Source organism: Doryrhamphus excisus, linkage group LG1 (assembly GCF_037039965.1).
Source record: "Doryrhamphus excisus strain RoL-2023G ecotype Guam linkage group LG1, RoL_Dexc_Guam_v1.1, whole genome shotgun sequence".
Lineage (NCBI taxonomy): Eukaryota > Metazoa > Chordata > Actinopteri > Syngnathiformes > Syngnathidae > Doryrhamphus > Doryrhamphus excisus.
Window position 1 is genome coordinate 7,899,846 of NC_136357.1, and position 14,179 is coordinate 7,914,024.

At 40.8% G+C, this 14,179-nt stretch overlaps 1 protein-coding gene across 2 annotated transcripts in view; it reads left to right on the forward strand.

Moving 5' to 3' along the window:
- The window catches only part of megf11 (multiple EGF-like-domains 11), a 93,340-nt gene that overhangs the window by 3,859 nt on the left and 75,302 nt on the right, over window positions 1-14,179 (forward strand). For both annotated transcript variants that reach the window (XM_058076524.2, XM_078789207.1), the window contains exon 3: window positions 11,979-12,072. The gene's annotated coding sequence lies outside the window, so the exon portion shown is untranslated. The remainder of the gene's footprint in view (window positions 1-11,978; window positions 12,073-14,179) is intronic.

A 14,179-nucleotide genomic window follows, 5' to 3' on the forward strand; every position in this document is an offset into this window, starting at 1 on the left:
TAAATGATGCCAAGGTTTCAGATAACAAGCTTTGCACATTTACAAGTGATCGCTGAAAGAAGTTTGGGATGGCTCAAAATGCCCAATTCCAGAGGGCGTTGCAAAACTGTTCCTTTGTGATGTCACAGAGGAGCTGGCTTCCTTATGGGCGTGGCTGTAGGCGCAACACACTCTCTGCCCTCCTCCAAGCTCTGCTTCTCTGGTTATGTTGCTAGCAATGTCTCAGTCGTAAGGGAAGGCCACATTTGTTTACAATTCCTAAAGACGCTGATACCCGACAAAAGAAATGTATTTTAATCTTTCAACGGTATTTGGACTGTTTTGTGAACATGGGCCAGTATGCAGATGGACTAGCCGACAAACTTGCTGAAGCCTGACGCCTTTCCAACATTACTTGGTTGTGTGGAAGAGTAAGAAGGGCAAGCACTAAGTAACAGTTATCGGTGTCCTAACTGTGTTTATTTTGTGTAAGTCATGGAACAAAAACGCTTTGGCTCTACATTAGTTTTTTAAACATTGGTAGCCCCGACCATGTTAGACGTTACCAATGCAGTAGAAAACCTAATGCTAAAATGCTAAAGCTACCATTGAGAGACATCTTGAAGTAACCTCTTTTCTTGAGAAAAGTCTAGGAATTGCATACAGGTCCTTGCAACATGGTGTCGTGCATTATCAGGCTGCAACATGAAATAATGGTTGTAGATAAATAGCACAACAAGGGGCCTCAGGATCAATGCAGTTAAACTTCACATTTTGGAGTGGCTGTGTAAAAGTCCATCCCTGCTAAACAATGCTCTACCCATACTGCTCTCCCAATCTCCTGCGGGGGGGATTTGTCAAAGTCATAAATTTGTGTTAACGTGGCGGCCATGTTCACTTTTCATCAAACAATAGTTAATGAATATTGAATAATTTATCATGCATGCCAGCAAAAGAAAGATGGTCTTGAAAGGTGATGATGAACTATGGGAACAAGCTTGATGAAGTTTTAGGTCTCATCTGATGAAACATTTAATTAACATGCAAAGCTGACCTCAGCGTGAACCACCCCTGTCTTGGCCATCATGGCGCCTTTCACTTGGTGCTGTAGGTGACACGCTAATTATACCTTAAACGGAGATGGATGGTCATCACTGTGACAGGGAGAAGACAAGATCTGTAGCTGCCACATTTGGACACATTTGTGATACCTATTACTGTGGGAGAATGGGACATCAGCAGTTTTAATAGTGTTGGATACACCTGTGATATCATAACCATGGACTCCAGTTTCTACAATTTTGAACTAAAAATATATTGTTGAACAAGTCATTTCCCGTGTATTCATATTACTATAAAACAGGCATCAAATTAAATTTAGGTCTGTACTAGTCCAAGGATTAAATTGGTCAGGTAACAAAAAAAGGCTTTACATTTTAAACTCTCAGTTTAAGTGCTCTCAGCAACAGTGCCATTAATGAGCAGTTTTGCAATGTTTTTAGTTAATGTGCTGCTTGTTGTTAAAAAAAAAAAGTGAAATAAATAAGTTAATAAATGAATAAGTCCTAAAAATTGTTATTTGTTATAATAAAAGAAATTCAGATGCAGCAGCGACACGACACAGCGGTGGAAGTCCGCCCTCCCATGCAGCCCACCAGCACAGCTGTTTGTAATATTTTACATATGTCGACACCAGGTGTCCAAATTATTTCCACCCATGGCTGCATTATGAATGATCTAAGAATACGGGGGCCACTTTTACATTTTCTAAACTAACTTTTTTTATATTTAAAGTAAAAAAAAAACAGCCTGTATCGCAGCCTAGTGGGTGTAAGAGTGTTCTTAATATGAACCGTTTTTCCGTCTCCTTCTTTATTAAGTTTCTTTATTAAGTTATTTAAGTTTCTCCTTTTACACTCATTCCTATTATATTGACAATTTATTATTGTAATATTATGACATTTTCCAACCTAATGTTCCCCAAAAAAAATTCAGATTCATGCTATTCTTGTAAAATTACTGGTCTGTTTCATTTTTATTTTCCTGTTTATTTGTGTTTGTACAACATTGACCACCAATCAGTCATTGTCTATTCAAATATTCGGTGTATGGTTGTATGGGCATGATTGAGAAGGTAGTTGCTTCCATGCAGACACACTGCTGCATTACCCTGTGCATGTAATCTTATATTGGCGCATCCAGAGGACACATGCTGAGCCATGCCTCTTCAATCAGTGCCAGCAAGTGAACTCTGGCCCATTTCCAAAGTCTATTGATGGATATTGATGCTATCATCAAGACAATTTTAGCTCAATAACACAAAGCTCCCGCGCTTATACAGCACCCCGGTTTACCTTGCATGTAATCAATGGTCAGCTGTCAGGACGGCGACTGGAGCACACGCACACACATTGAAGCGCGTCTTTGGATGCTGAATAACTGCCCACTCAACAGGGGGCCCCTTTTGAATAATACAACAGCATAGCCCCTGTGTCGCATCTCCGTTGGCCCCCACGCTGGCAACGCTGTCCACATAGCGGGTCAGGGCACGCAGGACTTGGAAGTAGAAGAGCCAGCAATGGATCATGTCTTGGTGGCCTGGAGCATCACGGAAGACTTGACTGTAGTTCTTTAAGGGTCATCTTGATCCTTGTACCTCTTGTTATTCTTAAATTCTACAATATTAATATGTCTGTGTTGAAGCTGCAATTTCGGGTCACTTGTGTGTTTGATTGCCCGACAGAAAAGTTGTGAAGCGCTTTGTTTGCATGCACAAATCTCCGGACCTCGAACATAAGATATTTGGGTTAATATGGTAATAGCAGGATGAGTGGTTAGCGCGCAGGCCACACAGCTAGGAGACCTGTGTTCAATTCCCTGCTTGGGCGTCTCTGTGTGGAGTTTGTATGTTCTCCCCGTGAGTGCGTGGGTTTTCTCCGGGTACTCCGGTTTCCTCCCACATTCCAAAAACATGCTAGGTTAATTGGCGACTCCCAAATTGTCCATAGGTATGAATGTGAGTGTGAATGGTTGTTGGCTGGCGACCAGTCCAGGGTGTACCCCGCCTCCTGTCCGAAGACAGCTGGGATAGACTCCAGCATGCCTCATGAGGATAAGCGGTAGAAAATGAATGGATGGGTAGATGGTAATAGTAATTTTTTTGCATTTTTTTCCACATTGGTGGAAGTCTGTGCTCTTCTGAGTTTGTATTATATGGTTATGATTATGATTTATTTTATTTTGAACACCCTTAACCTGGTTACATTAAACTACATAACATGTTTACTGAACACCAATACTGAAAAACAATTCCAGGCAGTTTTTATTACTTTTAAATCCAATTTGTGCAAAAAGTCAATATCTAGTATACTATATTGAATAAGCTGTTCTTCTGAACTTCAATTCCCTCAAGGGTGCAAGCAAACTTTTTTTTGGAAACATAATTGTAACTTTGTGGAAAAAAATTCCAACTATCCCATTAAGGTCCATCCATTGATAAATTACTGCATCTTCACATTCAAATTTTATTATCTTCTAAAAGGCCGAGTTTATGATATAATTGTTGTAGTGGAGCTCATTACATTGTGCTGGCAAACATAATAAAATACCTGGAGAGGTTTTTTAATTCACCAGTGCAAAATTGCTGTCTAGATATCTCTCAAATTGAAGCTTTCCTTTGCCTCCCGCTTAAAATAATAAAACATTTTTAAAAAGTAGTAATTGCACACATAGGTATATAGTACATGGAGTGGCCACTTGAAAAAAGGAGTGTTTTAAGCTGCTTTTCATTCCCTGCTTTACTTAACTAGAAATGCATTACGTGCACTTGTATTGTCATTATACAGTTTTGTTTTTATTTAATCAGCACTGACTAAATTAAGTATTTTGTACAAGTGACACCCAAACATCCAGAACATGTACTTTTAATCTGCCTGACAACACGGCACTGCAAACTACAACCACTCATATTGTTAAATGAATACCTCTTTGACAGTCTCCAGTGTCAATTAAAGTCACCATTGTTATCATTGTAAAGGCAGAATTTTTAATACAGCTCCTTCATTGGATCTCATTAGACTGTAATATTGTATGGCTATTTATAGTATAGTAAGTTTTTAACATTAGGTCTGTCATGTCAGTGACTGCCCATGCAGGCAGTCTGAACAGAGCCAAATTGAGCTCTTATCTTCTGCTCATTTTTGTTTAATGTATTCAGACTAAGTAGGCGTATTTTGCTCAAGTGGACTGAAGGACATTTAAAAGGTCACAGTGGCAAAATTGGACGTAGAACTTTAATGCTAATCCATCAGATTGAGCTTTCATTTCACCACGCTGGTTATGTGATGTGTGCCCAAGGAGCATATTTTTATATTCAACGACCAAGCAAAGTCATTTCTCTTTCAGTTATTGACTACTGTTCCAGAAGGTTAATGTGCTACACAAGCAGTCAAATAAGTCTCACTTGAAGTAAGAGTCATTTTAACCGGTTAGCGTTAGATGTGGACATTTTTACATACAGCGAACAATTTAGCAGTGGATTTTGCACCGCATGCTGTTGAATATTAATATGACCTGGTGACTGGTCTATAATCAAAGAGAATAACAAAACAAACATGGTAGAACCTCAGTTTTTGCATGCCCTGGTTTTCATAGGATTTGGTTTTCAATGAAAATAACTGCCAACATTTTTGTACATAGTCTCGGTTATCTATGGGTAGTGGTTCTCTGGCCAGGGAATCCTTTAATCATCTTTACTGTGTATGTCTGGTTGGTTGATTTGTTCACAGAACACACACAGAATGATGAACAACCCCATTTGTGTCCTTTTTTTTTCCTCTGTGTGCCCTATGCTGATGAGGCGTTCAAGCGCATTGTTTTTATGTGTGCATTTTTTGTAATTAGTTAATAAAAAAATAATGCCAAAGACAGTTGCAAGTGCAACTTTGACAAAGCCTAGGTCTCAACCAGTCATACAGACTCCTACAGCTGGTTTACATGGAAAAAACATGTATGGGTCCAATGGGGTAGACTGGCTGCAGACCAACCGCTTTGTCATGTCTACAGTTTTTCACACATACCACTTGCACATGTGCACCCCATATACGTACATAATTAGTGCGGCCAACATGTGTTAAGATATTTTGTACGTCCTCCATGCATGTTGAGTAAGTCAGGTGTGCATTGCCCGTTCGACGAAAGTGCATCAATCACACAATATGAAGCATTTGGGGTGCCTACAGCCATTTGTACATGTCTACCAGGATGTACACAAACGTGTACATGTTTCCAGTATATGTATAGTCGTCGTGTAGTGACAGTGCTCCTTTTGAGAGAAAATCAAAGTTTTTGCAGTGTGCCAGAGGTAAGAGGAGGAGAGACAAGGTGTCTGAGAGGGAGGAGAGACAGAGAGCTGCAGAGAGGCATGAGAGAGAGAGAGAGAGAGAGCGAGAGAGAGAGCATGGAGCAGTGAAGAGGAATAAACGAATGTCGTTGGTACGCACAATGCACAGATTGTGTGCAGTTATTGCAACCCGCATGGAACACATGGCCAGTATTTGTTGCAAGTTGAACATGCGCATGCAACAGTGGTGCTTACAAGATTCAGCACCACGGAGAGCGACTATGTCAGTGGTCTACAACTGTTTTTTTTTCTAGTGAAAGCTGCGTTTACAAAATGAAAATGGCCAAGAGCTGTTACATTTTGTAGCATAGTTTCATAGTTTATTTCAATCCAAACAAACCAAATATGCTTGTTTTACCAGCACATTAACAAAATACTTGCATTTCTCTCTAGTGTTCTCACATTACTAACTGAGAACATGAATGAAAAGCAGCATGTGGTTTGTGGGTGGGGCCCAGTTGACGTCTGGACTGTGCCATTTTGAAGTCCATCAAAGTAACATGAAGTATAACAACCCAAGAGAACAACTAAAAAAATAAGCCCTAAAAGCCTGACTAAAAAATGAAATAAAAATGAACACCATAGAGTTGGTTCTCGTTTTGGTTGATGTTCGTCAATGTTCTATGTCATCCAACAGGTGTTTCTTTTGCACCAAGCACATGGATTTTTGTTTTCCTTCAAGATTCAGAGGAAGCTAAGGCATTTAATTAATGAATCACCGATCACAGGGTGTTCGTCCCAAAACCTTTGTCCAATGTGTGTATACACGCTGGCATTCTCCGCATAACTCCAGAATAAACTGTCCTTCAAGATGTGAAAGGTTTTCATGTGCACCTGAAGCAATGGTGCATCCAGCCATGCTGCTTTCTCTCTGTCTTCTTCACACACCGCTTACCCTGCGACATTTGGCTCAAGTTTTTTTTTTGGTGCTCTGCTTCTCACATCTTGGACAGTGACACAAAATAAATGAAGACACCCAGCACAAGATACAGGGTTCAGAGTTTGAAGGCTCGGTGGCTGAGGTGTGGAAGCGTTGGGGTGTAAAATTACTCAGACAGCCGCGCTGTTGTTTCAGCATTTCATTGCGAGCCTGATGCCGAGCGAGCGTCACTACTCTGTCTGTTCACTCCACCTTTTCTTTTTTTCTTACTGCAGATGTGTGGTGCGTCTCATGCTACAGAAGCTATATGTTTTGTTTTTCGAAATGTGTCAGGGTTATGTGTTCGATGTTTGTCCCACATAGTCAGCCAGGTTAAGTCAACCAGCTAATATGCACAATTTCATTTTTGTGGTCTCCAGTAGTTTGCATTACTTGTTCCGTGTGTGGGGAAGACGAGCACTGCAACACATACAACTGTCACTAGAATGCCTGTTGTTTGTTATTACTTTCGCAAAGCAATTTGTCTGTCCATTCAGCTCAGGGGTGTCGAAACATTTTCTACCAAACAATTTCCATATACTGAAAATCAAAAGGATGCAGGCAACCACTTTGTTTTTTTTCGATATTTTGGATTTTGTAAAAGAAAATAAATTCATACAGTATATATGTAAATACAAAGCTTTGTTTTACTATCATTGATATTTCCTTTTTTTCTCAATTTTTCCACAATGGCACTATGTATGACTGAACAAGCACAGTTATTTTGCTTGTGGTTGACATTCCAAAAACATGCTAGGTAAATTGCCAACTCCAAATTGTCCATAGGTATGAATGTGAGTGTGAATGGTTGTTTGTCTATATGTGCACTGTGATTGGCTGGCGACCAGTCTGAAGACAGCTGGGATAGACTCCAGCATGCCTGCGACCCTGGTGAGGATAAGCAGTACAGAAAATGTATGGATGGATGTAGCTGATGACTGGTAATATGAAAATGACAGGAGGTGTTCCAATCATGATGTATATTTGATGATTGTGTTTACGCCAATTTGTTTTATATTTTATGTATTTAGATTCAATTCTGACAGATGGCTTTGCCATTTCTACTGCTCTTCTCCCTCGCAAGCCTGATTCCACATTCACAAAGCTAACATTAGACGGCGACATTTCCTCTCAAGCTATCTCTCACCATGGTTGAAAGTTAGGCCACTGCTGCCTGGGAGCCCACAGGACGGTGTTTGTCTCCCCACAAAGCTTTTGCAGTGAAAGGAATAAAAGAAATAGGGAGCAGCTCCCTCCAATGGGTTGTGTCTGGTGTTGGCCTTCCCTGCGGTGAGGCAAGGTTATTCACATGAAAGATGGTGTTGAGATCAGTGAGCCCTGCCTCTGCTTGCGTGGATGTCCAGCGATGCCGCGCACTGCGTGATTTATGAGCGTCGTGATATCTGTGCTTGCCGCATGAATAAACCATGTGGTCGGAATTAAGCTCCTGTTAAACGACGCACAGCACTTTCCCTCGAGCCTCACCGTCAGAGTGGGACTCCCTCTCAGGAAAGTTGTGCTGTTGTCTTATGGTACTTTCATTTGGGTGCTTATTGATGGTAGCCAGTGGAATCTTCTTTGGGCGTCCACCAAATTGCATGTAATGAATGACTTTGAAGTTGGATTATATTAGGTTTCTCAGTGATTATACGGCTGTCTGAAAGAAAGAGACCAAGAAAATGGAAAACAATAGAAGTTTAGCCAGCTCTAACTGAACAGAATTGTCATAATAATTGATAATAATCAGTTGTGTGAAACTTGTTTAATTGTGGCATGAACCAACTGAGGTGAAATAGGATACACTACTCGGATGTAACCAGAAGATGTTGATTCAAGCCTATCCCAGCTGTCTTTGGGCGAGAGGCAGGGTACACCCTGGACTGGTTGCCAGCCAATCACAGGACACATATAGACAAACAACCATTCACACTCACATTCATACCTATTGACAATTTGGAGTTGCCAATTAACCTAGCATGTTTTTGGAATATGTGAGGAAATCGGAGTCCCCGGAGAAAACCTATGCATGCACAGGGGAGAACATGCAAACTCCACACAGAGATGGGTGGGGGGGGGTCGGTTATAAATGATAAAATAAATATTTTGAAATATTTTGTAGTTGGTATCACCAAATGAAGAGCTCAATTTTTAGTTACGTTGCCTTAGTTGTGACTGAGCAGCATCTTTTTTGCCTCTAACGCATGGGACACACATACAAAAATGTGCTGATGCAAGAGAACGCACCGTGACCCCGCTAATGAGCCCTGACTGTTAATGACATCCTTCCACCCTTCCTCTCAGCTGTACAACACTGTGCTGGCCAACAATGGATCTTATCTCATTTCCACTCTGTGCTGCCTGGTTACACCTGTAACCTTTAGATCAGTCCAAATTTGGCTAGTCCGAAATCTTTCAGTAGTGATTACCGAACAGATTGAGCAGCAGGATGGATTCTCATAAAAAATGTATGTGAGCACTCAGCTCACATTTAGACGATTGAACAAAGACGTGATGCGCGCAGAAGCTCCAAACTGATCAAGCATTCTCTCTGTTGCTCTGTGCAAGATTGCAATGCCACACGACATTTCCCATGACTCTCTTATATACAAGCACATTTTAGAAGCGGCTTTTAAATAAACGACCAGCACCCAGGATGAATCTTGGATATTATCTGGGATCTAAACATAGGAGGTGAACTTCTTATCAGAGTGTGCTGAGCAGCCTTCATGGCAGAGTGCAGGAGCTGGTCAGCCAGGGGACAGGGTGTTTAATTGCATTGCACTTTAATAAGTCACACACTGAAGACTCCCAGTTTTAATCATGCAGATGTCTCTGCTGATAGGCACTACCAGGGACATAAGGGGTACCGCCACGTGAGTGTCAATGTCTGTGCAGGTGGGTGTCCGATCCGCACTTTATCCTGCAAAAGACATCATCCTACACCCAGCCTCTTGCGGTTTCCACTGTTAGTCGTCAAAAAATGTATTGCTTTTGAAGCATTTTAATCAGATGCAGCAGCACAAGCATTTGAAAAGTTTCATCTTGTGAGATATGAGTGGTTGGAAATGCGGGACAAATTCCTTGTAGGGATATTAAAGTCTAGAGGAAATTTTGTTTGGTGGAAAGTGAATGTTTGAAGTCTGAACAGAAACAAAATGTCTTCATGAATGTTGATAGGGAGGGAAAAAAGTGTTTCCATGCATCTCCACTTTGTGATGTACGTATGTGAAAAGGCGTATTATTAGTGCAAACGTCTGTTCTTCTTAAGAGGCTGTCATTACTCTTTCCCCATTTTTACATGTTTTTTTAATTGTTGAAATATGTCAACTTTTTCCACTTTTCTGACCCTTATGTGTTGTTAGAATGTTATATTCTTGTGTTAAACGATGCTCAAGTTTCAGATAATGAGGTTTACGCATTTGGAAGTGAGCCCTGAAGGAAGTTGGGCATTGCTCTGAACGCTAGGTTTCAGAGAGGTTTTTCTAACACTGGGTGTTTGTGACATCACAGGGAGCTGGGCTTACTTATATAGGCATCTGCTGTAGGCCAGATACGCTCCAGGACTGCCCTCCCCACTGCTCTGTTTATAGTTGTTAGCATGGCTCCTAGGGAAATATTTGTACAAGGTAAGCTCAGCAAGGTGTGCTTGGAGCTGATAATTCCCAGCAAGAGGAAAAATATTTTAATTTGTCAATGGCATTTCACACAGGACTGTTTTTCTAAACATTAATGTGAAATATCCACCAAACTGTTGCTGCAGCCAGAAGCATGTTGGCCACACTATGCCTGTGCACAGACCTACGTTACTACTCCTTCAGTTCATACACGGTCAGTCAGGAGTCTCCAGCCAGGAGCTACCAATCACTCCTAACCATTTTTTTAAGGAGCTCTCCAAAGGCTTTATTCATCTATCATCAACTCCAATACCCATAAAATTTGAAAGTGGGGTTTGGCAGTTGTCTGGACGTTCTCGGGAGCGCTTGGGAGTGTGACCAACCACAGCGGAGTGGACGTTCTTGAACCTGGCCGTGGATGGAATAAATTAAAACAGGTGGAAATAGGTGCAAATTCTGGAAAATCTAGAAAGTTTTGTTGTTGTTTTGTTTGTTGTTTTCATAATTGTTTTTTCTTAATTTCCATAACTTTATTCACATAATATTTTGACTTTACTCCCATACTAGAATATTTTCCAGGAGTAGAAGACAAATGGTATAAACCGTTTACAAATATTTAATGAATGTCCCAACCAACTCAGATCTAGTATTTAAGAGTTGCTCTTACCTCCAATCTCAGTCCCTGACACTGTACCGCGAAGGTCTCTTCATTGAGACCGAAGTAGACATATTCAATGGTAAAACTCAAGCTATAGGAAAAGATGCTTGGAAGTTGAATTCTTGTGCTTGACATTTACATTTCTCTTCACCAAGCTGTTCCACTGATGTGCAGCCATAAAAAGAGCGAGCCAATAAAATTTGGCATCTCATAGTGTGTTGGCACAATAGCAACAACCTGCGCATGTGGATGAATTTTGATCTTAATCTGTGCTTTTCTGAAGGAGACTCATGGTCTCATGGTGCTCACAGGATCAGAAACTATGGTGGGATATACAGGGTGGTCTAAAAGTAGGGTTACGGTTAACAGACATTCATTCATTCATTTTCTACTGCTGAACTTCATGAGGTTCTGCTATTAACACGTTATATTTTATTTTTACACATTTGAAATTTTTTTCTGCATGTAAATCTATCAGATATCTATCGGATTTAAGTTATTTGTTATGGGAAAAATTGTCTCGGTTAACATCCGTTTCGGTTAGAGTCTGACCATCTGGAACAAATTAATGACGCTAACCAAGATTCTACTGTATTTTATGTAAACACTTTTGGAAAATATGCTATAGAATATTTGGAAATACATGCTTTTTATTGGATGATATTGTAATTCCCCATTAGATAAAGACCAATTATCTTTTTTTTCCAGCATTCAAGCTTTAATTGACAGGAAAAGTATACACATTATTATAACAGTGTATAATTTTCTATGTAGGCAGGTCTTGAGTTCAAAAAAGAAGTGACAAAGATATGCTAAACGAGATTATTATCGAGGGCAATGGTGAGCCTCTACCAAGTAAAAGAAAAATGCTGAATTATTCATTTGGCCGAGAGACAAAAAAGACATATTGTGTATTTGAAGAATCTCAAAAGTGCCCTCTGACCCGGTGGAGGAATCATTAAGAGCAATGTATTTAAGTGTGATGACAAACATGAATACTGTGTGTTAGCGCCTGCGTCATCTTCTGTCATGAGGCGTGTGGGCTTTGTTAATGAGAGCTGATCATTTGGTCACACTGTGGACAAGCAGCGCCCCCCCCGTTTGAAGTGCAAGCAGAGTTCATTGTGGCTGCCCCTCTTGAGTTAATGCAGCCTTTTATTTCTTCAGCAAAGCTCGTGGCTCAGTGGAAACCAGGTAGGAGGCACATTGTAAAATGAAATGAAAACTGTGTGATTGGATGTGGAGGCTGCACTGAGTAAATTGGCCTTTCAAGAGCAGCTTATGTGAATTATAACCCTGTGGAGATTCTCGCTCCCATAAGAAATTTATGACTTTGTGAGTGCGCATGCGTCCGTTTGTGTCTTGTGTGTGTCATCATAAGCTCATTAGTTTTCTTCTTGCCAACAGATCTGTGACCTGTCATCACTTCTCCCAGAGTGTGTACATCTGAACACAAAAAGGCTGCGCAGCATCCACACAAGTACCCAAGCTCTACTGTTAGGTGAGCTTTAGGTCACGTGTCTCCTGCTATCAGATGTGTTTCTGTCTCTGTCTTCAAGGGCTCATCTCACTTTCCTTGGAGCCAGCGCTCATAACGAGCACACTCAGTCAGAGAGAACCTCCACCTAGGCTTAAACATTTGTTACCCACCAAATAAAAATGAATCGTAATGGCTAAAAGTTAATGATTTTGAGGGATGCAAGGATCCTTCATGAATAACAACCTGATCTGATGAGTTAAGACAAGTTATAAACGAGTAAAATAAAGTATAAATGGTGTGTAAGTGTAAAGTGTTTGCCTCCTTCCAGATTTTTTATTTTTATTCAGTTGTATTTTATAGTGTAATTAACACATGCAGCAGAACAAGTACGCCTCTTTGTTATGTTTATGGCTTCACTTACTCATCCCTGCTGCCTCCAGCTAAATTAAAAAGGAGACTGGGTAACATGTATGATGAGTCGGGGGAAGAGGGACAGGGCGTGAAACTTGTTGCGCTTGTGCGAGTATCTGCGAATGAGTTCTGTGACTGGGGACTCAAGTCAATCGAGGACCTGATTTACTTCAGTGAGGGACTCATAACAGTTTTTCAGCCAGCCAATCGCAGGGCACATCTAGACAAACAACCATTCACACTTACATTCATACCTATGGACAATTTGGAGTTGTCAATTAACCAAGCATGTTTTTGGAATGTGGGAGGAAACCAGAGTACCCGGAGAAAACCCACACACGCATAAGGAATCCAACCCAGGTCTTCCCACTCGCCTGACTGTGTGGCCTACATGCTAACCACTCGGCCACCCCAAAGCTATGGGAAACACCAACACCGAGTCTTTGTGCTCTACATGCATTTATTTGCAAAAGACCAACAGCAGGGTTTTTGTTTAATAAAAAGTGTCCAACAGTCCAGTCGTCCAGAACGAATTGCAGCCTATTGGGATGAGATAGTGATAGGAGTGCTTTTCTCCTCTGCCTCTTTATGAAGGGCTGGAACCCTGCTGCAGCCAATCAGGGAGCCAGACACACACCTGCACCAACTTAAACAATCAACCCCAGCAGAAAAAAACTTTACAACTGACACACATCCAAATGAATGGGCATTTAATTAACTCAGTTCTTAAACATAACTAACTACTTATTATGCCCAGTGTTCAAACTGAGAGAATTATGATATTTTTATGGCATCATAAAGGTGTGTATTGTTTGTTATCTTTTATCACTTTATTGACATATCCACATAGATATGAGAAACTGTTACAAATAAAATAAACAAATAAATGTAGTCACCCATTCCACGGCTAACTACCGATAAAAGCCAGTGAAGCCCACATATTCAGAACATTGGCACTTTTTGTAACTGTGTGTGAGGTGGGCCAAATGTGAGAGGGCAGGTGATGTGGCGCTCCACATGTCTGTCGCTGTTAGTAGTGATGATGGAAGGTGATGGTTTCATCACAAAACCTATAACATCATTGGAGTCAATGAAGCAGCTAAGTTTCTTTCACATGGGTACCCAGTATATGAATGCTGCTCTTGCCTGTAACATGTGTGCGCCAATGATTAATCATCCTGTTAAGGAAATGAACATGACTTTAACCTCCGCCTGTTTGGATGGACTCCTACTTAGAGGAAGTGCAGATCTGATTGATTTTCCTTCACTTGTGAGTGAACTACACACAGCAATCAATGCAGAAGATTAGCGGAACATGTGAATGCTGCTGTTATTGGATACACGTGTTTGGAAATATTGAACACATATCATATAAAGCACTTATAAGCATGCAAACTCAAATTATGCTTTAGAGATGAAGCCAAATAAAAACAACACAGTCCTCGCCTTTTTGTCTTTTCTATTCTAAATACACAGCTTATTCGCCAAGGTTGATGTCCTGCTCACTCTGCTGACAGTTTAGCACTGTTGCCTCTAATAGCATTCGGGTATTAACCTATGCTATGTTGTGCACACTCATTCTTTATCCTCAGCCGCCATTTGCTTGAATAAGACCTGCACCCGGGGTGAATCCATCACTGTCACGCCCTCCCATCGTCCGTTATCTCCCCTTGCATGTACATCTAATGAAATAAGCTGCAGGTCTCAACAAATCACC